Source organism: Giraffa tippelskirchi, chromosome 6 (assembly GCF_054371585.1).
Source record: "Giraffa tippelskirchi isolate mGirTip1 chromosome 6, T2T-mGirTip1v1.2.pri, whole genome shotgun sequence".
NCBI classification, from domain to species: Eukaryota; Metazoa; Chordata; class Mammalia; order Artiodactyla; family Giraffidae; genus Giraffa; species Giraffa tippelskirchi.
This window is the reverse complement of record NC_137280.1, coordinates 99,981,066-100,004,292: the sequence shown is the minus strand read 5'-3', so window position 1 is coordinate 100,004,292 and position 23,227 is coordinate 99,981,066. Positions and strand designations below refer to the sequence as shown.

At 37.2% G+C, this 23,227-nt stretch overlaps 1 pseudogene; it reads right to left on the bottom strand.

Annotated features, from left to right (window-relative positions):
* LOC145510872 (PR domain zinc finger protein 14-like) overlaps positions 1-23,227 on the bottom strand; it is an 87,869-nt pseudogene that overhangs the window by 6,579 nt on the left and 58,063 nt on the right.

Here is a 23,227-nt window from a genome sequence, read left to right as displayed (position 1 = left end):
AGAGCAGAAAATAGTGGAATTATTACTCTGTTCTCTTACTCCCTTCATTATTTCACTTATGCGATGAATATTCATTGAGCTTCTATTCCATGTCTCACGTTTTGCTTGTGTTGAGGATACTCTATAGAGTGGAAAAGAGATAAAGCTGCTGTCTTCGTGGAGTGTACATTCTAATTAGGGATGGTAGACAGTCAGCACCCAGACTTATGCTAGAATTCCAATTATCTCAAAGTGCTATGAGCAGGGTAATTGAAAAGCAGTGATGGGAGTGTTCTTTGAGAAAGGAATGTCTTTGAGAAAGCAGGCAAAAAGACTTTCAGGTGGGAGTATGGTGTATATGGGGAATTGAAGGTACAGCAGGGAGGCTAGGCTGGCTGGAGGACACAAAGGAATGACAGGAAAGAAGGAAGGAGAGGTCATCACAGCCTCATCCACAGCAGGACTGTGGACTTTTGTCCTAGACGTGAATTTAGTTGAAGGCTTTTAAGCATCTGAGTCGCATGATACAACATTTTAAAAGATGATTCCAGCTGCTGTATTAGAATAGGCTCTTGCAGAACTCTGAAGAGAAAGCTGACATATCTATTTTGAAGCCATTTACAAAAGTGTAGTTGAGAGATAATGGTCACATGGACTAATGTGATAGCCATAGTGGTGATAAAGAGGTCAGATCCGGGATGTGGTTTGAAGACATAGGCCTTCAGGATTTGCTGATGGATTCAAGCATAAATGAGGGAAAAAGGAAAGTGAAAGGAAAGGAGAGTGAAGTCGCTCAGTTGTGTCTGACTCTGCAGCCCCATGGACTGTAGTATACAAGGCCGTTCCATCCATGGGATTTTCCAGGCAAGGGTACTGGATTGGGTTGCCATTTCCTTCTCCAAAATGAGGGAAAAGATAACTATTAAATAGACCTCTAGTATTTAGAGGTTTCAAAGAAAAAGAGGCCTCTTTGGAAGATATTGAGAAGAAGTGGCCTATGAAGCAAAATGGATCTAAGAGTGAGGCAAATAGCAAAAGGCAAATAGAGAATGTATACTCAAAGGGAGGATGTTGTCAACTGGGTAAGTGCTCCTGTTAGGTCAGGTTGCATAAGGACAAAGAAATTACCATTGGGGGTCATTGGTGAGGTGGCATGAACAGTCTCTGGAATTTGAAGAGAAGTGTGAGCTGAGGTAAAATTGTGAATGAAGACAACCGTTATTACAATCACGACTGCAATCCAAATTATTGTCGAAACACATACCCATGAGTTTCATTTCCACAAGTTAACTCCTTTCAGATTGTCTCACCAGCTGTTCTTGAAGCTTTCCAGATGGCTGATGGGCATGTACCCAGGAGCAATTTCCTAAATGGTTGTCCGCTCAGCCGCCTTATCTGTTCTCTGCTGACTAGTTATAAATATTAGTTTTCATAAAAACTAGATGAAACACAACATGTTCCAAAGATACTTTATATAAATTTTCATAAAAGCTAGAAAATTAGATTCAATTCAGATTCCCCCACACCTTTATTGCCACGATTACTTCATAGGTAGTGTTGTGTATTAATAACTTTCTTCAGGAGGTGTATATTATTTGGTTATTTCTTTCTTCCTAGTGTTGCAGTAGAAAACTGTTATTTTTGACTTGTCATATTTTATTTCCATGATTCGGAGGTATCTAGTAGTTTTATTTTAATGCCTAACTTAATTTTATAATTTTTCAAATTGAGGTGTAGTTGATGTACAACATTATGTAAGTTTCAGATGTACAACACAGTAATTCACTGTTTTAAAAGGTTTTATTCCATTTATACTTATTATAAAATATTGGCTGTATTCTGCGTGTTGTATTATAAGTCCTTATAGGTTATTTATTTTATATACTGGTTTGTATCGGAGAAGGCAATGGCACCCCACTCCAGTACTCTTGCCTGGAAAATCCCATGGATGGAGGAGCCTGGTAGGCTACAGTCCATGGGGTCGCTAAGAGTCAGATACGACTGAGCGACTTCACTTTCACTTTTCCCTTTCATGCACTGGAGAAGGAAATGGCAACCCACTCCAGTATTCTTGCCTGGAGAATCCCAGAGATGGCAGAGCCTGGTGGGCTGCCGTCTATGGGGTCGCACAGAGTCGGACACGACTGAAGCGACTTAGCAGCAGCAGCAGCAGCACTGGTTTGTATCCCTTAATCCTGTACCCCTCCTCTGCTTCTCTTCCTTTCCCTCTCCCCACTAGTACCACTAGTTTATTCTCCGTATCTTTGAGTCTGTTTATGTTTTGTTATATTCACTAGTTTGTTGTGTTTTTTAGATTGCACAGATAAGTGATATCATACAGTATTTTTTTTTCACTCAGTATGATACCCTTCAAGTCCATCCATGTTGTTGCATCAGGCAAAATTTCGTTCTTTTTTATTTATGGTTGAGTAGTGTTCCTTTGTGTGAATACACACACAGTACAGCTTCTCTATCCATTCATCAGTTGATGGACACTTAGATTGCTTCCATATATTGGCAATTATAAATAATGCTGCTGTGAACGTTGCAGTGCATGTGTCTTTTTGAATTGTTGCTGTTATTTAGTCGCTAAGTCGTGTCTGACTCTTTTGCAACCCCATGGACTGTAGCCTGCTAGACTCCTCTGTTCATGAGATTTCCTGGGCAAGAATACTGAAGTGGGTTGCCATTTCCTTCTCTAGGGGATCTTCCTGACCCACAGATCTAACCCAGGTCTCCTGCATTGGCAGGTGGGTTCTTTACCACTGAGCCACCAAAGAAGCCCATCCTATTTTAATTTAGTGGGTTTTTTTTTTTTTTTTTCAGAATTTATACCCAGGAGTGAAATTGCTGGGTTACATAGTATTTCTATTTTTACTTTTTGAGAAACCTTCATACTGTTTTCCACAGTAGCTGCACCAATTTGCATTCCTACCAACAGTGTGTGAGGGTTCCCCTTTCTCCATATCCTTGCCAACATTTGTTATTGTGTTTTTTTTTAATTATAGTCATTCTTACAGGTGTGAGGTGACACCTCATTGTTGTTTTGACTTGCATTTATCTGATTACTAGTGATATTGAGCATTTTTTATGTACCTGTTGGCAATCTGTATGTCTTTAGAAAAAGGTCTTCTGCTCATTTATTTAATGAAGTCTTTTTACTTTGTTGAATTTTGTGAGCTGATTATATATTTTTGGATATTAAGCCCTTATTGGTCATATAATTTCCAAATACTTTCTCCCCTTTAGAAGGTTGTCTTTTCATTTCACCATTGGTTTCCTTTGCTGTGCAAAAGATTTTAAGTTTAATTAGGTCCCATTTGTTTTATTTTTGCTTTTATTTCCTTTATTTTAGGAGACAGATCAAAAAACTATTGCTACGATTTATATCAAATAGTGTTCTGCCTATATTTTCTTCTAGGAGTTTCAGATCTCACATTTAGCTCTTTAATCCATTGTGAATTTATTTTTGTGTATGGTATTAAAGGATATTCCAATTTCATTCTTTTACATGTAGCTGTTCAGTTTTCCTAACACACTTATTGAACAGACTGTCTTTTCCACTGTATATTCTTGCATCCTTTGTCATAGATTAATTGACCATAAATGCAAGGGTTTATTTCAACTCTCTATTCTGTTTTATTGATCTATGTGTCTATTTATGTGCCAGTACCATACTGGTTTGATTACTGTAGTTCTGAAGTCAGAGAGTGTGATATCTCCAGCTCTGTTCTTTCTCAAGATATTTTTTGGCTATTTGGAGGCTTTTGTATTTCCATGCAAATTAGCAAATCATTTATTCTAGTTCTGTGAAAAATGTTCATGCTAGTTTGATAGGGATTACATTGAATTTGTAGATTGCTTTAGGTAGTGTGGTCATTTTAACAATATTCATTCTTATAATCAGTGAACATGGAATATCTTTCCATCTGTTAGAGTTGTCTTCAATTTCTTTCATGTCTTGAAGTTTTTTGAGTACAGGCCTTTTACCTCCTTAGCTGGATTTATTTCTGGGTATATTATTCTTTTTGATGCAATTGTAAATGAATTGTTCCCTTAATTTCTATTTCTGATAGTTCATTGTTAGTATATAGAAATGCAAGAGATTTATATATATTAGTTTTGTATCCTGCAAGTTTACCAAATTCATTGATGATTGTTGTTCAGTTGCTAAGTCATGTCCGACCCTTTGCAGCCCCATGGACTGCAGCGCACAAGGCTTCCCTCTCCTTCACTGTCTCCCAGACTTTGCTCAAATTCATGTCCATTGAGTCCTTGATAGAACCATTCTATTTGATATTCATTTCTAAAGTGCTAAGGATCAACAGTTAACACATTAGTGTAAAGCTTCAGGAAACCACTTTTCACCCCAATTTAGAAACTTTTGACCAGTTTCCCAAACTTCATTTATCTTTACAAAAATGTAAAAAGTAGCTAATGACTTATAATTACATATGCAAATCTTTCCATTTTTCTTAAATATGATTTTGTGGGGAAGGTCACTTCTAATCTCTAATTTCATGTCTTCTAATCTCTAATGTCATGTCTTCTGACCTATGAGTGGCTCTTTACAATGTGTTCTCTATGTTTTCCAATTTGAATATGACTTTTTGGAGGCAAAAGAAGGAAACAAAATAGGAACAGAGTAGTACTCCTTGTTTATGTCTCCAAGTTCTAATGTAGCAAATTATCTTTCCCATGTGTTGTTTATAGTCTACTTTGCTCACCTCCTCCTTCCATTCTCCTTTCAATATAAGCATCATGTGTACAGGAACTTTGCTTCATCCCTTGCTGCATTTTTAGCACCTGGGTCATCCAGACACCAGTAGAAGCTAAAAGAATAGTGAAGGAATGAAAGTCTTTTAGTAGCGTTTTGGTTATGCTTTAGAAATTTTTATTGTATCAGAGAAATTTTACAATAAAATTTCCTGAGAAATCTTGAAACCTCGTACTGCTGTTTCTCATAAATTCCATGCATAATCCTTCCATGTGAAACTTTTCTGTCTTACTTAAGAACATATTTTGACTTTATTAATTATATTAAATAACCCTAAAAGATATTAGTAACCCCCAAATGAATTCTTAATAACACCTATTTGATTGCTGAACACGTCATAGATTTTCCTTAGTTAGCTTAGGTCCAGCCTCGGACCCTGCTATGTGGAGAGTCTTGGTCAAAATTCTCTGAGGATTGTCAGTTTGACTTCTAGCTCAGATATTTATTTTGGCTGCTTGTCTTGTCACATCTTTTCTGACAACTTTTTAAAGCCAGTTGTTCAGCAGTTCAGTTGTACTGCAAGTATTTTTGTTGATTTGGAATTCTTATCAAAAGAAACTTCAATTTCACTCTGCAGATCCAACACTGCTTTTCCCTTTACTTCCATTTCTTTGCACTTAGAAACAGGGGTGAGAATAGTGTTTATGTAAGCCTCCTCCTTATTTCATAGTTCTGTTTTCTTTACTCACACTGAAACAGTCGAAATGTGCTCTTTTTCTTATAAACACTTTCTCCATTTATTTTTATAAACACAATCTCAGAATTGATATACTATTACTGATTTAAAAACACAAGAGTCTCTCAGTTGAGTCAGTAATGACATAAAAATGCTTCAAGGATATATAAGAAACTTAAGGTAGGTGGTGGGAAGTCTCAGGTGGAGAACAGGCTGAGAGAAACTTTTTTTTTGCCATATACTTTTCTGTGTATTTTTATATTAAGAACCATGTGAAAATGTTGCATATTTAAAAATTTAAGAGAAAAAAGCCAAGTAATTTAATACTTTACAAGAATACTTTTGTTGTTCAAGCTCTTAAATGACTTAACAAGAAAGGACCTACATTAGGACTATTGAGGAAGTTTAGAGTCTTAACAGTTGATAAAGGGTAACATCAGAGGTAAATCAACCATTTATGGATTCAGTTTCAGAATAGTTCAATCCCTATGAGGTTGTTTTCTCTTCATAGTATCTCCTGCTTTGAGCTCTTCCTCTTTATCTCCCAGAGGACCACTTCAGTGCTCACCTGTTTCCTCACACCTGTATTCCCTAGCTTCTTCTTCCATGTCCTCATCCATTAGCTACATCTCACTTCTAGTCCAGTCATTGTCAGGATGATTTCATTGTGTCACCAGCTGATTTAACATCTCTAATGATTCTTTGCTTCCATCTACAATAAACTGAACTCCTCTAATTTAACTAGGCTGGGGCTTCTCAACCTTGCCATTATGACATTTTGGTCTGGAAATTCTTGTTTGTGGAAGGCTCTCTTGTGTATTGCAAGATGTTTAGCAGCAAACCTGTCCTCTACCCCCTGAACTCCCAAAATGTCTCCAAACATTGCCAGATATCCCTGGCGGTGGGGTAGGGGCGGCGGGGTTGGGGGAGAGGAGAGGCAAAATAATTCCTTGTTGAGAGCCACTGATCAAACCCTGTCCTATTTGTTAACTCAGTTTCTCACTGGTTAGTCTCTTTGCTTTTCTATTAATAGACTATGTTCATTGCAAACTTGGTTCAGATGGTTCCTGTCCCCAATCTTGGAAAGTTTTCTTTTCTTCCAATTAAATAGTACCACTGATTTCATAAAAATGTTATGGCCCTTACTTATGTATGAAGGTCTTTCACCATCAGCAATGAATTAATATATTTAAAAATAGTTCATTTTGCTTCACCAACTTCAGTAAATCTGTTTCTTTAGTTAATAATTCAGGCCAGTGACTTAGTGTCTACCAATAACTTGCTTTTTAAAAAGTACTCAGTGATTTTTTTTTTTTTTGCTAGTGATTCTTATATACATCAGAACAGTCTTTTATTGGTAATCTGAATTACCTCAGAGCAATCAAAATGATTATTCATCAGAATATTTCAGTCTGCTTTTATGTATGATACTATCTGAACTACAATTTTTTGAAACTTATGAGCCAGACAAAACTATCTGGCCGTTTCTCTAAAATTACTTCATGTGGTTTACAATAGGATTCTGTGCTGAAGGTTAAAATTCGATAAATGAATTCAGAATCATCTGCAGCAGATGCTTCTCCTGATATATACCAATTTTCCTCTGTGTTTAGTATGCTTACCTCTCTATGGCTTCTTCTTCTCCGTTTTAGATTAAGTCCTAAGCAAGCAGAAATGACATTTTTGTTATTGCACACTTTACCCTCAATTTCACTGCACCATCCACTCTTATTAGAAGGCAGTTTACTCCTCATTACAAATGCCTAGCATGAACCTCCCCCTCCTCAACTTGCCACCAAAGAAGTTCATTCTGTTGAAACTAACTTTACTGTATTAGCAGAGACCTCATAATTGATAAATCTCCTGGCTTAATATAAGTTCTTCTCAAATAAGTAATAAAATGAGGTATGTGAATCATCACCTTTTATTCTTTTATAAATGTATCAAATATTTGGCCTCCAGATGGTCAAGTTTAACAGAAGCCCATCTTAAGAATTATTTAAGGAAATCTTCCCCCTCTTTTTGGACAGGTGAGAATCCTGGAGCCTGAATTATTTAAAGACTTACAAAGGGCCTTGGCTCTTTCACTATGATTGAAACTTGTCACCATCTACACCATTTCTCATGCTAGATATCTAGTGTTTCACAGATATTTCTTCTTCAGTTCTCATATTCAGTTGATTAGAGTCTATCTTGAAACTGTTGACTTTCTAGCCACACTGTCATTTTCTTAATTTAGGCTCTTATCAACTCTTACATTTCAAAGTCCTTGTTGCTTGTTGTTTAGTCTCACAGTCATGTCCAGCTCTTTGCAATCCCATGGACTGCAGCACCCCAGGCCTCCCTGCCTTCCACTACCTCCCTGAGCTCACTCAAACTCATGTCCATTGAGTCAGTGATGCCATCCAACCATCTCATTCTCTGTTGTCCCCTTCTTCTCCTGCCTTCAATCTTGCCCAGCATCAGGGTCTTTTCTTGTGAGTCAGTTCTTCACATCAGGTGGCCAAAGTATTGGAGTTTCGGCTTCAGCATCAATCCTTCCATGAATATTCAGGACCGATTTCCTTTAGGATGGACTGGTTCGATCTCCTTGCAGTTCAGGGGACTCCCAAGAGTCCTCTCCAACACCACAGTTCAAAAGCATCGATTCTTTGGTGCTCAGCCTTCTTTATGGTCCAATTCTCATATCCATACATGACTACTGGAAAAACCATAGCTTTGAATAGATGAACCTTTATTGGCAAAGTAATGTCTCTGCTTTTTAATATGCTGCCTAGGTTTGTCATAGCTTTTGTTCCAATGAGCATGCATCTTTTAATTTCATGGCTGCAGTCACTATCTGCAGTGATTTTGGAGCCCAAGAAAGTAAAGTCTGTCACTGTTTCCATTGCTTCCCCATCTATTTGCCATGAAGGGATGGGACCAGATGTCATGATCTTCATTTTTTGAATGTTGAATTTTAAGCCAAGTATTTCACTCTCCTCTTTCACTTTCATCAAGAGGCTCTTTAATTCCTCTCTACTTTCTGCCATAAGGGTGGTGTCATCTGCATATCTGAGGTTATTGATGTTTCTCCCAGAAATCTTGATTCCAGCTTGTGCTTTATCAAGCCTGGCATTTTGCATGATGTATTCTGCATATAAGTTAAATAAGTAGTATTTATACAACTGCTTGTATAAATATACAGTATACAACCTTGATGTACTCCTTTCCCTATTTCTGTTGGTTCAAAGTCCTTACGATAATATAATTGTACCTATTTTCTCGAACCTTCATTCTCTCTTCACACACAGTTATACTTTAAAAATAAAACTTGAAAAAAATAAATAAAACTTGGAGTCTAATGTTATCACCTGTATTGTATTATTAACAGAGTAAATTGGACTGTTCTCTATCTTTTGCCCCATACTTCAAGCTTGAGATGGTTTCTTAAGACTTTTCTTTGATCTCGTCTGTATAAACTTGGGCCAGTGATCTGATGCATTTGTCTCTAAGGGTCTTAGAGTCCATGGCTAATCAAACATTTCATCTTAGTTTCAGAGAATCCAGCAGGATGAGAAGGGGTTGCTAAAGCCTCTACTCTTTGAGGACACTAATGGAAGAGCTTGTTCATTTTAATCTAGGTGAATTCTAGAGCCTTTTGCTAAAGTGTGCTCCCTTTTAAAGTGGCTAGTTCATTAGTCGCTGTATCTGTGAGATTAAGTAAAATTTGCAAATGAGAAATTGATTGCCTCCATAACCCAAAAAGAACTAAAAGTTGTTGCACTTGTATGTCCTTGATGAGTGTGTGAATCAAAACTCCTTGGAGAAAAGACTGATCAGTATAATGTTAGACCTGTGCTCTGAAGAAAGACACACGCAGTTAAGATCTTGTCTGTGAAGTTTGTGTGGTGACAAAGCTGCTGAGGTCTTCCATGGCAGCCTAGTAGAGGTGCATTTTGCCTTGCACCTGAAGGCACCTCTGTGAAGGCATAGAGGTGCCTTCAGACATGAAGGTGAACATTGACTAACAAATTGTTGAAACAAGCATTGAAGGAGAACATCTGAGCCAAATCTGTAATAGTAATGTATTTTTCAGTTATTAATTAGATGAGATTAATAATTTTAATAATACTGGGTATTGGGTTTGGGGCCTTAATGGGTAGGACCACAGCATTAAGGTAGCAGTGATCCACCAAGAGGCACCATTTATTTTTTCATATTTTAGAGCAAATAAAATCAGCTTTCAAATGCACAAGGAGTGGGCTTAAGGACCTGCTAGTTAATTAGGTCCTATTTAAATGTCCCAACCCAGGAAAGTGAGGCTCGAGAGGCGTATCCTTCTATTGCCCTGAGATGGGCCCCTGCTTGGACTGGTCTCAGTCCCTGGAGTGTATCTGGTTAGCATAGCTCATTTTGAATATCCCACAGAGAGACCGGCAGTCTTTTCTGGCAGACACAGCAGTAGGAAGCAAGGCTATCCAAATGGAAGCTCAACTTCAAGTCCAAGCCACTACTCTCAGGGTGCTTGAGAACCAATGAGTGAACCAAGAGCAGAACCCCAGAAAGTTACTGAAGAGTGAGTGGTCTTGGCCATGCCATCCTGCTCACAGTGTTGATCGTCTCATATGACTTAAAGATTATTTTGATGTTGAGACATCAACATTGACAGTTGGATAGATGAAAGATAGAACTTTTGCCACTTACAGGTCCAGAGGAGACAGAGCGGCCAGGTAGGACCCGCAGTGGGTTCCAGGCTGGGACAGAGCAGTGGCAAGCTGCAGCACTTGAGGGCAGCTCTCCTATGGCAGGTGGGACAAGGTTAGTAGGTTTGCGAGGACCCTGGGGATTGGCTGACTTGAAGAACTTGCGGGGGGGGTTCCAGGGTTTTGGTGCTCTTCGTAGTTGTCTGTAACCAGGTCCTGAAGCAATTGGGATGGTGTTTAGTTGCCCAGATTGCGAGCTTCAATAAGGATAGTAATTGGGTCATAGACTTAATCAGTTGCTCAGAAAAAGAAATTGACAGGCCTGTAATCAGAACCTCAAAACTGGGTCAGTATAGCATTGAGAAATGAAACAAAGCAACACTATAGTATACTTGTTTTTTTGTTTTTTTTTGTTTTAAAAAAAAAAGCTTGTTACTGGGCCCCTCTCCAGACCTCCTGAATTGACTTTCTAAGGCAGGACTCTGTGACTCTTAAGCTAATTTACAGTAAGATTTCTCATTGTTCAGGTTGGGCTCTGGAGTTAGCCTGTTTGGGTTACAGGCTATATCTACCAGCCCAAGTCCCTGGATTTGGATTTGTTACTGCACTTCTTTAGGTCCCAACTTCCTCACTGTAAAACTGCATGTAACAGTAGCACCAACTTCCTAGGGTTGTACTGACCTAGCAGAGTGTCTGCCTCATTGTAAGGGCTTATGTTAACCTTCAAGATGCATGAATTTTAAAAATTCTTTGAAAGAGAAGGGACTACAGATATTTGAAATCTTGAATCAGTTTATTTGAAAAGATTGTGATACTTGCATCTTTTTTTTTTTATTTTTTTATATAAATTTATTTATTTTAGTTGGGGGCTAATTACTTTACAATATTGTAATAGTTTTTGCCATACATTGACATGAATCAGCCATGGGTTTACATGTGTTCCCCTTCCTGGACCCCCAACCCACCTCCCTCCCCATCCCATCCCTCTGGGTCATCCCATTGCCCCGGCCCTGAGCCCTTGTCTCATGCATCGAACATGGAATGGTGTTCTGTTTCACATATGATAATATACATGTTTCAATGTTATTCTCCCAGAACGTCCCACCCTCACCTTCTCCCTCAGAGTCCATAAAATTGTTCTATGCATCTGTGTCTCTTATTCTGTCTCGCATATAGGGTTATCGTTACCATCTTTCAAATTCCATATATATGCATTAGTATACTGTATTGTTGTTTTTCTTTCTGGCTTACTTCACTCTGTATAATGGGCTCCAGTTTCATCCATCTCAGTAGAACCGATTCAAATGTATTTTTTTTAATGGCTGAGTAATATTCCATTGTGTATATGTACCACAGCTTCCTTATCCATTCGTCTGCTGATGGACATCTAGGTTGCTTCCATGTCCTGGCTATTATAAACAGTGCTGCGATGAACATTGGGGTACACGCGTCTCTTTCAATTCTGGTTTCCTCGGTGTATATGCCCAGCAGTGGGATTGCTGGGTCATATGGCAGTTCTATTCCCAGTTTTTTAAGGAATCTCCACACTGTTCTCCATAGTGGCTGTACTAGTTTGCATTCCCACCAACAGTGTGAGAGGGTTCCCTTTTCTCCACACCCTCTCCAGCATTTATTGCTTGTAGACTTTTGGATAGCAGCCATTCTGACTGGTGTGAAATGATACCTCATTGTGGTTTTGATTTGCATTTCTCTAATAATGAGTGATGTTGAGCATCTTTTCATGTGTTTGTTAGCCATCTGTATGTCTTCTTTGGAGAAATGTCTGTTTAGTTCTTTGGCCCATTTTTTGATTGGGTCGTTTATTTTTCGGGAATTCAGCTGCAGAAGTTGCTTGTATATTTTTTTTTTTGCATCTTTTAAAAAAACACTAACACATGCTCCAGTAATGTTTAATCTTAAGACCCACTGATCAGGGTAGCCATGAGAAAATCATCTCCCTCCATTCTAGTTCTGCTGCTGCTAAGTCGCTTCAGTCGTGTCCGACTCTGTGTGACCCTATAGACGGCAGCCCACCAGGCTCTGCCGCCCCTGGGATTCTCCAGGCAAGAATACTGGAGTGGGTTGCCATTTCCTTCTCCAGTGCATGAAAGGGAAAAGTGAAAGTGAAGTCGCTCAGTCGTGTCCGACTCTTACCAACCCCATTGACTGTAGCCCACCAGGCTCCTCTGTCCATGGGATTTTCCAGGCAAGAATACTGGAGTGGGGTGCCATTGCCTTCTCCACCTTTCTAGTTCATCTTGATTTAAATAAATTGTCTTTAAATTTTGGAGCACCTGTATCTTCTTGACATCTTTAACCATGTTGATACTTTTATAACAAAAAAATAGTTTTATTAAAAGCCTTTAATGTCCATTCCATCTTGAGAGAACTGATTATACTACATGCTTGCAACTTTAGAAACTAGAATGATCTCCTCTTGGTATTCCCAAGATCTGTTTTTCTCTTTTCACTTTTTAGCCACACTGGAAGCAGAATTGTCCAATAATGTAAGGACAGTGGTCTGCAAGAAAATCTGAAATGACATTTCTCTATTAATAAGTATATTCCTTTCTCAAAGGACAAACCTCCTTGACTGTTGAAGAGGGTCTGATATCATAGTTAATCTTAAAATAGTGATAAGATTTTTACTCTTTGTTCTGTTAGCAAAGAAATTAGCAGACTTCTACCTGTCCTATTAACTTTTAATTATAATTTTAGTTGTTAGAATATAATTGTTAGTACAAATAACTACAGTTTTAATGTACTAACTGTACAGGAGCTCCCACTGAATAAGTAGAAAGCTATATTTCTTCCTAATTGATTAAATTATATGGAAATTCCTTTAATAAATTTTTTATACTTGTTATTAAAGACAGTGTCTATCTAGTCATTTTAATCATTGAAATTAGAAAAATGAGTAACATTTGACTTCTTAAATGTTTACTAACTTCAAATAGTTGATAAAAGTAAAAGGAAACTTATAACAAAGTTAGTGAAGGAATCTTTACTTTCTTATTGGTTATAGTCTATGTGATTTAAATTTTTACAGACTACATACTTTTAAAGAAGATAAGTGTCTTTCTCATATCTTAATGAGTAAACATTCCTATACTTCTTTCTATACCAAAATTCTCTCTGGGATCATATTTGCTGTTTTTTTTGTTTTGTTTCATTTGTTTGTTTCTTAAAACTTCAAAATCTGTAATTTTTCAAAACTCCAGAATTTGTAATTCCCATCGCAGTGCCTGGAACATGGCTGGTGTTGAAAGAATATGTTTGCTATATTCTATATCAGAATAGAATTCCTTTGCTATATTCTATATGTTTGCTATACATTTTATATTTTTCATGTTAAGTGTTACCATCATTCATCTAAACCCTGTAGGTGTCTAGTTCTTATATATATATCAGTAATCGTCATAATAGGATACAAGCAACTTAGCCAGCATTTATTTTGTGCTCACTGTTTACCAAGGCAACAGCCTAAGTGTTTTGCATAGCTGCTATTTTATTTATTCCTCAGAACATTCCTAGGATAAAAATACCATAATCTTTTTCCAAAACAGAAGGGTGAGGGATTAGATTAAACAATTTGTCCAGGGTCACATAATTCTTAAGTGGAACTCGACATTCATACCCAACCCCTTAACACTGCATTCCCTTATTTTTTTTAAGTTATTTATTTATTTATGGCTGTGCTGGGTCTTTGTTGCTGTGTGGGCTTTTCTCTAGTTGCAGTGAGTTGGGACTCCACTCTAGTTGTAGTGCATGGGCTTGTCCTTGCAGTGGTTTCTCTTCTTGCTGAGTTTTAGGCACATGGACTTGGTAGTTGTGGCTCCTGGGCTCTAGAGCGCAGGTTCAGTAGCTGTGGTGCACGGGCTTAGTTGCTTTGCAGCAGGTGGAATCTTCCCGGATCAGATATCGAATCTGTGTCTCCTGCATTGGCAGGTGGATTCTTTACCACTAAGTCATCAAGGAAGCCTACATTCCCTTCTTAAACCATCACCCAAAATAGTTTCCTCTGTGGAGAAAGCATCCTTCTCTCAGGATGCCCACATCCAAGTGGTAAGATTTGCTACCTGTTTGCTCTAAATACCAAAAGCCTCTATTCTTTCTGGCTTTTGATTTGAAAGGGCATGGCTTACTTTATGGTAGAAATATAAATGGCCATATTAAAAGAAACACACAAAATAAATTTTATTACTATATTTTAACTTACCTAATACATTCAAAATATTATTATTTCAGCATGTGTCGCTAGCTGTATTTCATGCACCCATTAGCCCCTGTGGTGGGTAACCATCTTGGAAGGTACAGTCTTCTTCAAATTAGACTATCCAAGGAACTCTTGGTATAATATAAATTGCCTTATTACAGATTAAGGAGTTGAAACGATCACATTTAAAAATCACAGGTCTATTTGGTAACAATTTGTTATTCTTTGTAAAAATCTTTCGATGAGCATTTTATTATAAAATCCATTAATGAAGATAGCAAATCATCTATCCAAGAAAATGCTGATCACAGAGGCTGAAAATCAGGACAGCATTTTGGAGGGAAGAACAATGAAAGCTCACCATATTCTGGAGCATCTTCAGGTTACCCTTCCTGGGAGCCCAAATCATGATATGAGGCATCATTGTAATTGGGGGTTACACTCAGGACACTGCAGGCGTTTCAGCATTTACAACTTAAGGGTTTCCTGTTTGATTATCTTCAGAAATGACCTTTTTTGCTTTTAGCAGTTATTGGTGCAGTTAAGGTACTAATAGGAGAGAGTTTGTTTTCAGATAATTTGTATGGAGAGCAGTAGTTTGATAATTCATTTGCTCGTTATTGCAGCAGTATCTTATGTAATTTTAAAGTAAAAAACTTCAGAGGACTTCACCATCTTTAGTTTATCCATTTTTGTGGCACTTCTTAACTGCATCCAACGTGCAAGCTCCAGTAAGCTTCACCAAAGCTTTTAGTGAAATGCTGCATGAAATTTAATATTTTTAAATAATTAAATATCACCTTAATTTTATAAAATGTCCAAAATGGCATTTATTATTATGTGCTATTATTGGCTGTTATTAGTGAAAACTGAGTTATACTGAATATAATTACTACATCATGTTTATTTTCTGTAACAGCTTATATGTTTTCTATATCCCTCACTGTCCCCTTAATCTGTAAAAGTCAGCAATCAGTTATTTGTCCCTTTCTGGCATCAGTAAAAGAAAAATATGTAAGTGGAGCTAATGAACTGTCAAAATGTTAAAGTGACATTTTGCTTTTCGTGTATGCTAAATATACGCTCTAAGGAGAGAATATGAAAAAGTATTTTTTAGAAAAGAAAAATGCATCTAATCTATGAAGATTATCTTTTATGACAGTCATTCTCTGGCTGCAAAATTCCTCAAATTTTCCTTACTTCTGATCTGTCCCATGGGCTGATTTGTGAAACTAAAAAACAATGCATATGAAGTTCTTACTCATTACTGATAATATAAGCATGTCTCAAGCTGGTTTCTCTCCTTTCTTCTCCCCTTTATCTGCTTTTTCTTCATAATTGTCATCATAATTATAATGAATTCTGCTTAACACCCATTTCAGTGGTGTACCATAGCTGACTTGCAAGATCAAATTGTTAAATTTGCAGGGATTTTGTGAACCTGCTATTAAAATAGCCATTATGAAAAGTTAAACTTTATAAACTTACAATTATACAAATGTATTAAAACTTACAATTAAATTATACAAATGTATTAAGTACTAAAAAGATTTCTCTTCCTAGTTATTTTTATTACATTTTATATTATTTGTGCTCTTGAGGTTACTGAGGTCCATTGCAACTATGTGGTAGAAATACAATGTAACAGTGTGCTACTGCCTGTCCTTACCCAACTCTCCATACAGTGACAGCATTTTGGTAGCTTGAAACTGGCAATAGTGAAGTATTTATAGCACAGGAAATGGCAACGCACTCCAGTATCCTTGCCTGGGAAATCCCATGGATAGAGGAGCCTGGCGGATTACAGTTCATGGGGTCTCAAAAGAGTTGGACGTGACTTACTGACTAAGCAACAACAGCAAATAGCAAATGCCACAAATTGAGGCTTTTTCCCCCCACTGGAGAGCCACTTAAAATTTTTACCTGGGACAGGAAATATAATAAATACTCCTGGAACATCTTATAGTTCTAGATTCTATCCATCCATCCATTCCACAGTGATGGAGGTATATCCGAGTGACAGAGACCCCCAACTGAAAGAGCTCTCAGGAGCCAAAGCTGGAACAAATTGAGCAACAAAATTAAGTAGTATTGTATTATAACACCAAGTATAAAATAAATATTCATGAGTCCATACTGATATAAACAGGTGATTGAATAAGTAAATCACAGGGAGAGAATAGTCAAATCTTACCTGCAGAAAAATTCCAAATAACTTATATAGATACTCCACTCTCAAGGAGATGCAAGAGAGTTTCCTGCTACTTAACTGTGGGCTATACATGGTGACTTCCTTCCAAAGAGTGCAGTTTAAAAAAGGGTAGAAAGATAGTAACTTTAGAGAAAACTGACACACACTACTTCAGCCAGGTGACCAAGATCAACATCAACAATACTAAGTCATGTTGACAGTGTGTGTCCTTGATTGAGGTGGTGAAAATGGTCCTATACCTCTTTTGGTCTTCTTCCCAAATCCAATAACCCCTCCCTGATCAGGAGAAAACATCAGACAAATCTCAGTTGAAGGACATTTCACAAAATATCTCACCAGTATTCCTCATAACCTTCAAGGTCATCAAAACAAGGAAAGTCTGAGAAATTGTCACAACTGAGAGGAAGCTTATGAGACACAGTGACTAAACATAAAATAGTGTCCTGGAAAAGATCTTGGAGCAGGACAAGCACATTAGGTAAAAACTAAGAAGATTCAGGTGAAGTGTGAATTTTAGTTAATAATAATGTATCAGTATTTATTCATTCATTCCAACACACATACCATACTGATGTAAGATGTTATTAGTAGGAGAAATTCAGTATGGAGTCTATAAGAACTTTGTGTGATCTTTACAATTTTTCTGTAAACTGAAAACTATTCTAAGATGTTCATTTAAAAATAGAAACATTTACTCACACACAAGTGATCTACCTAGGTTATTATTCGAGGTTCTGTCCCAGGTATCACCTACTTAAGTTTTATGTCAGAGCTTGATAACTCTGGGCAGACATCAAACCATTTTGCTGATAGGCCCCTGGCTCATCCCTCAAGTATGTCACGCTGAGAGGCCAGAAAGGAAACTTTGTAAACTAGGCACTAATTGTTAACTAGTTCCGTTAAACAAATTACACATCCACATCACATAATTTTAATTCTTGTCAAATCACCATTGGTCTGGAATAGAGAAACCCAGGGTGGCAAACAGAAATAGATTAATTTTAATACGTGTACTTGAATGTATAGGTTAAAATTCCCTGCCTTTAACCTGTATTTTACTCACTGTAGCCAGATTAGGGCTCTAAAGTTGGGGTGCAGATGCAGAACCTTCAGGGTTAGGCTGGTAAAAGGGTCGATTACCAGGGTGAAGGGCTTCCCTTATGGCTCAGCTGGTAAAGAATCTGCCTGCAATGTGGGAGACCTGGGTTCGATCCCTGGGTCGGGAAGATTCCCCTGAAGAAGGGAAAGGCTACCCACTCCAGTATTCTGGCCTGGAGAATTCAATGAACTGTATAGTCCATGGGGTCGCAAAGAGTCAGACACGACTGAGCGACCTTCACTTTCACGTTCACTTTCACCAGAGTGAAAGACAATAGGGCCTGGTAGAGCTGTCTGTCACACTAGAGAGATATCCCAACTTCGAAGTGTTCAAGTCAAATGTATAAATGCCTTTTAGACCAAGCACAATTTGTCTCTATTTTGGCAGGAGCCCCTGGTTTTTGTTGTTGTTTTTTTAATTAAATGAATGATTTTAAAGATTCTATAATGCTTTATGATTTTGAAAAATTTCTCACACATGATTTCATTTAATGACCCTTTTTTTCCCCTCTACCTCTATATTGTCCCTCCCTTCTTCCCTCAGCCTGTTGGTAGACATTAGTTTGTTCTCTGTATCTCTGAGTCTCCTTTCTGTGTTTTATTCACTAGCTTTATTTTTTTTAGATTCCACATATAAGTGATGTCATACAGTATTTGTCTTTCTGACTTATTTCACTTAGTATAATGCTCTCCAAGTTTTTCCATATTGTTGCAAATGGCAAAATTTTATTTTTTATGGATGAATAGTATTCCATTGTGTGTATATATATATGTGTGTGTGTGCGCGCACATGCATGTGTATCACAGCTTCTTTATCCTTTCATTTGTTGACGAACACTTCTTAGCTTACTTCCATACTTTGGCAGCTGTAAATAATGTTGCTGTGAACATTGGGGTGCATGTGTTTTTTTTGAATTACTGTTTTTGTTTTGTTCTGGATATATACTCAAGAGTAGAATTGCTGGGTCATATGATAGCTCTGTTTTTGTTTTCTGTTTGTTTGTTTGTTTTTGAGGAGCCTCCATACTGTTTTCCATAATGGCTGTACCAATTTAACATTCCCACCAACAGTATACAAGGGTTCCTCTTTCTCCATAGCCTCATCAACATTTCTTATTTATAGGAACCTCTGCTTTAAATTGTCAGTTAAATTCCAAAGGAATTCCTTCCACAGCCTTGAGTGAAATTATGATTTATTTTGTTCATAGTCCATATTAAAATGTAAATCCTGGGAAATTTTAGTACATTCTAGTGAATTTCTCTATTTTAAATATAGTTTGTTCAGTGTGTTGATAAGTATTGTGCATTTTTATACCAACTGGAAAAAAAGCCACTTTCCACTATCTTTGTGAAAGTCTGTCTCTAAGGCATATATTCTTAAAAATTCATTAGCAAAATTTAGCATATTTTGAGCTTCATATTATTGGAAAGTCAGTGGTTTTTCTGTTTTGTTTTTTTATTAATTTTGTTTCTTAGTTTAGCGCTCCCTTGGGCCTACTTCCTCAGATAATACACTGACAGTCTTTTACCAGAAAGTCTTAAAAATAATAAATTCCTAAAATGATGAATTAATGCCTAAATACACAGCAATTATTTTTCTCTAATACAAGTGCAGTTACTAAAATCAGTTAAGGAGAATATACAAGCTAAATATAAATCATTATTATAAAAGACTAGTGAATTAAGATTCCCAACCGTGGCTTAATACTACCAAAATATTCCAAAAAAGAAAATTCATTGGCTAGATTCCTTTGTGATAAAACAATATTTCCTATTATAGGAGCTTCAGGGGATACACAGAAATAATGATATAAGTCTTGTGAAAAAATAAATCCTTTTTAATGATTATATTGGATAAGATTCTTTGTGTTTGGGAGCACCTCAAGATAATATCTTTTACATTTCTTAGTAGTTTAAAATAGCCTTACAAAGTCCTGAAAAAAAAATCACCAATGACCTCCCTGTAACTAAATCCAATCGATACAGGTCAGTTCTTGCCTTACGGTGCCCACAGCAGTATTTGATTATATATTTTTCCTTCTTAAAACACTTAAAACCTGAGTTCTCACATTTAATTTGCCTACTACCTCTCTATCTTTTGTCACCATTAATTTTTATGGCAATTTTCCTTCCTGGCCTTCTCTCAGTGTTGATATTCTTAAAACTTTCTTTTTCTCTCCTTTTCCACATGGCCAGATGGCTTTATCCATTTTTGTGGCTCTCCAACAAAAAATATATTTAAACATTGAAATTGATTTTTCAGTTTCCTGCGACCAAAGATTTTAAGAGTGAAAATATTTATTCTGAATTAAACTAGCAACATAGCTATTAGTAGTTAGTAGTCAAACAAAACAACATATATGGGCAGTTTGAGGTTGATAGTAAATATCTGACTTAAAAATTAATAACTGATTGGAAACACGTCCCGTAAATATATGAATGGCATTTTCTTTTTTTCCCATAGATATATAAACTGAGAAGCTTCATTATCTTGGATAAGTAGAGGGAATGAAAGAAATTGTGTTGGTCCAAAGTCATCCAATTATTTGAACTCTTGAGCTAGATGACATTATTGTTGTTTAGTCACTAAGTTGTGTCTGACTCTTTCCAACCCCATGGAGTGTAGCCAACCAAGCTCCTCTATCCGTGGGATTTTCTAGACAAGAATACTGGAGTGTATTTCCTTCTCCAGGGGCTCTTCCTGACCCAGGTGTTGAACCTACACCTCCTGCCTCTTTTATAAAAAGTTGTCTTTAATTTGAAAATATAACCTTGATCTTTGAGAAATAAAATTAGGAATTTTAACCTTTTTGTGAGAAACACAATGCAAAACATGCAAGACAGTGACGTTAGACAGTTCTCCCCCAACTTTTTCTTAGTAAGAAGTCAGTATTGAGATTATTTACTCCTCGTTTTATAGGAGACTAGAGAAATCTCATTCTAGGACAGAGGGACAAGGCACAGAACTTTGCCATGGGTGTGTCATAAGGAGACATTAAAGTCCTGCTCTGTTCCATATTTCTTACTAATTCTCTCCCTCAGTAATGACATATTTTTAGAAAGTCTAATAAGAAAAGCAGCAAGATCTTTTATTGAAAATTGTCATTATTCCCTCTGTCCCACTATACAATACCTTGAACTTTAAAGGATCCCAGTACAGGCCATAAGGCCCCAAGTCTCCATACATTATGGGGCCTTAAAAAAAATGGTGCTTTCTCAGGCACAACTGTTTTCTGAAAACAACTTTAGAGTATTGAGGATATTAAATCCCTTAATATTTACCATGTGTTCATATGCTTTCAAAGTCTAAATACTTAGCCAGAAATACCCACATCAGGTTTGTAGACCACAGCTCTAGCACACTACTTGTGGTTTATGAACATGGCCATCTCTTTCCCATGGCTGGTTATATGAAAGCACAAGCTGTTCTCTGCTTTTAAAAACGATCACTTCACCCTTTCAGCTCACATTTCTTCTTTGTATGGAAACTGTCTTAACCCTGGAGCAAGAGGAGCAGGGGTGTTGGTTAACTTCATCTTCTTCACTGTTCTCAATATTCTTTGCACATAAATTTTTATGTGGTTACTGTTGGGAGGATTTCTTCCTCTATCCCTCTTGAGTTCTTATGGCTGGACTAATAACAAAATTGACACAAGATAGATTAACGGGAGAAAAAGAAAGAGATTCATGCGTGTATGGTGGTCTCATGGAAGTAGAAACTAAGAAGTGGCCAAAATAGGCAGCTTTTTTGCTTTTTAGATGAAAATACAATAAAGTTGAAAGGAATCGAAAGAACAAAGAAATTCGATTGGGGTGCTTAATTAATAAAGAATTCAAGCAAAGTTTGGACTTGGATGGTAAATTACTAAAGTAACATGATTTGTTTATACAGGCTTCTTGGCCCTAAATTCCCATCTCTGATAATAAGGACATCTTTCTACCTGCTGGTACAGGGAGGGCACCTTTCTATGGGAGTTTTATTTCCTGCTGTCAGGGAGACAGAGGAAGGTCTAAATGCTTCTCTTGAATCAGCTATTTCTTGAGTAACTTTAATTCAGAATAATCAATATGCCATTGAGGCATACTTACCGGCAACTTGCCCTGGGTCCCAATATTATCATTACTATGCTAATAATCATTTTGTGTGTCTGTCTCTAAATTAGGTTCTAGACTGAGTTGCACTGGGGGGAAGTGGTCCTCCATATACCACCAGGCAATTCTCTGGATGGTAGCTGGGTGTCCTACAATTCATCTCAATTCTAACAGTGTCTACTTGGAGATAGCATCAGATTCCAGGCTGAGGGCTCACTCCCACGCACCTGCCCCCCTCCCACTTCAGAAGCCAACTGCAAGTCCAGATTATCACCTGTGCTTCTGATTAACTGGCTATATATTGGAATTTCCAAAGACTCCCTCCTTGGATTTGATTAATTTGCTGGAGCAGGTTACAGAATTCAGAGAAAAAATTTACTTACTAGTCAGTTCAGTCGCTCAGTCATGTCTGACTCTTTGCGACCCCATGGACTGCAGCAAGCCAGGCTTCCCTGTCCATCATCAACTCCCAGAGCCTACTCACTAGATTACTGGTTTATTACTGAAGAATATAAATCAGGAACATCCAGATAGAAGACATGTGTAGCTCTCTGAGCTCACCAAAGTCTCGATATTTCCATTTGTTCACCAATCCAGAAGCTTCTGAACCTAGTCCTTTTAGGGTTTTTTGTTTGGGTTTTTTTTTTGAGGCTTCATTATATAGCCATTACTAAATCATTTGCCATTGGCAGCAGATTCATCCTCCTGCCTCTTTGGCCTCCCCAAGGTTGAGGGATGGGAGTGAAAGGCACAAGCCTCTAATCACAGCATTGGCTCCTGAAGTGCTATCCAGTGCTACAGCCAGCCCTATCCAAATGTAACAAAAGACACCTTTATGGCTCTTGTCACTTAAGAAATGCCAATGGTTTGGGAGCTCTGAGCCAGGAACTGTGGAGGAAGACCAAATATCTGTTTCTTACTAGAAATCACAAACCGCCATCTCTCTCCATTTGATTCAGAAATTTTCTATGAGGGAGACTGAATAACACATGCTCCTTTGCCCAACATTTTGTACCATGCCTATCTTAATATTGATGTTCAGTACTTAATATTGGTGGCATGAGTGGTTGTGGCTACTAGCACAGCCTCTAGAGTAATGTTAATTGCTCATCAATAAAAAGAATCTCTTTCAAAGCATTCTCACATATAGTACCCAATTTTTACCCAGAGATAGGTATAGTTCTGTTAACACTGCTTTCAGTTGTTACTGTCATTATTTAGGATTCAGGTGTGTATCAGTGTAACTTTAAAAATATATCTTAAATTCTGCTATCTGGAGAAATAAAGTGTACATACCAGTGCTTTTTCATGGAATTTGTGTTTTCTTTTACCCTTTTCAAAACACAGTTATTTAAGTTCAATATTCCTTACTTATTTCAAATATTCTAAATATGTCATGTTTATCAAACAATTCTGGACAATTGCTTCTGTGTCCTTTTTCACATAATTCTTTTGAAATATGACAGAGGGATTGAAAATATTATTTTAGGTA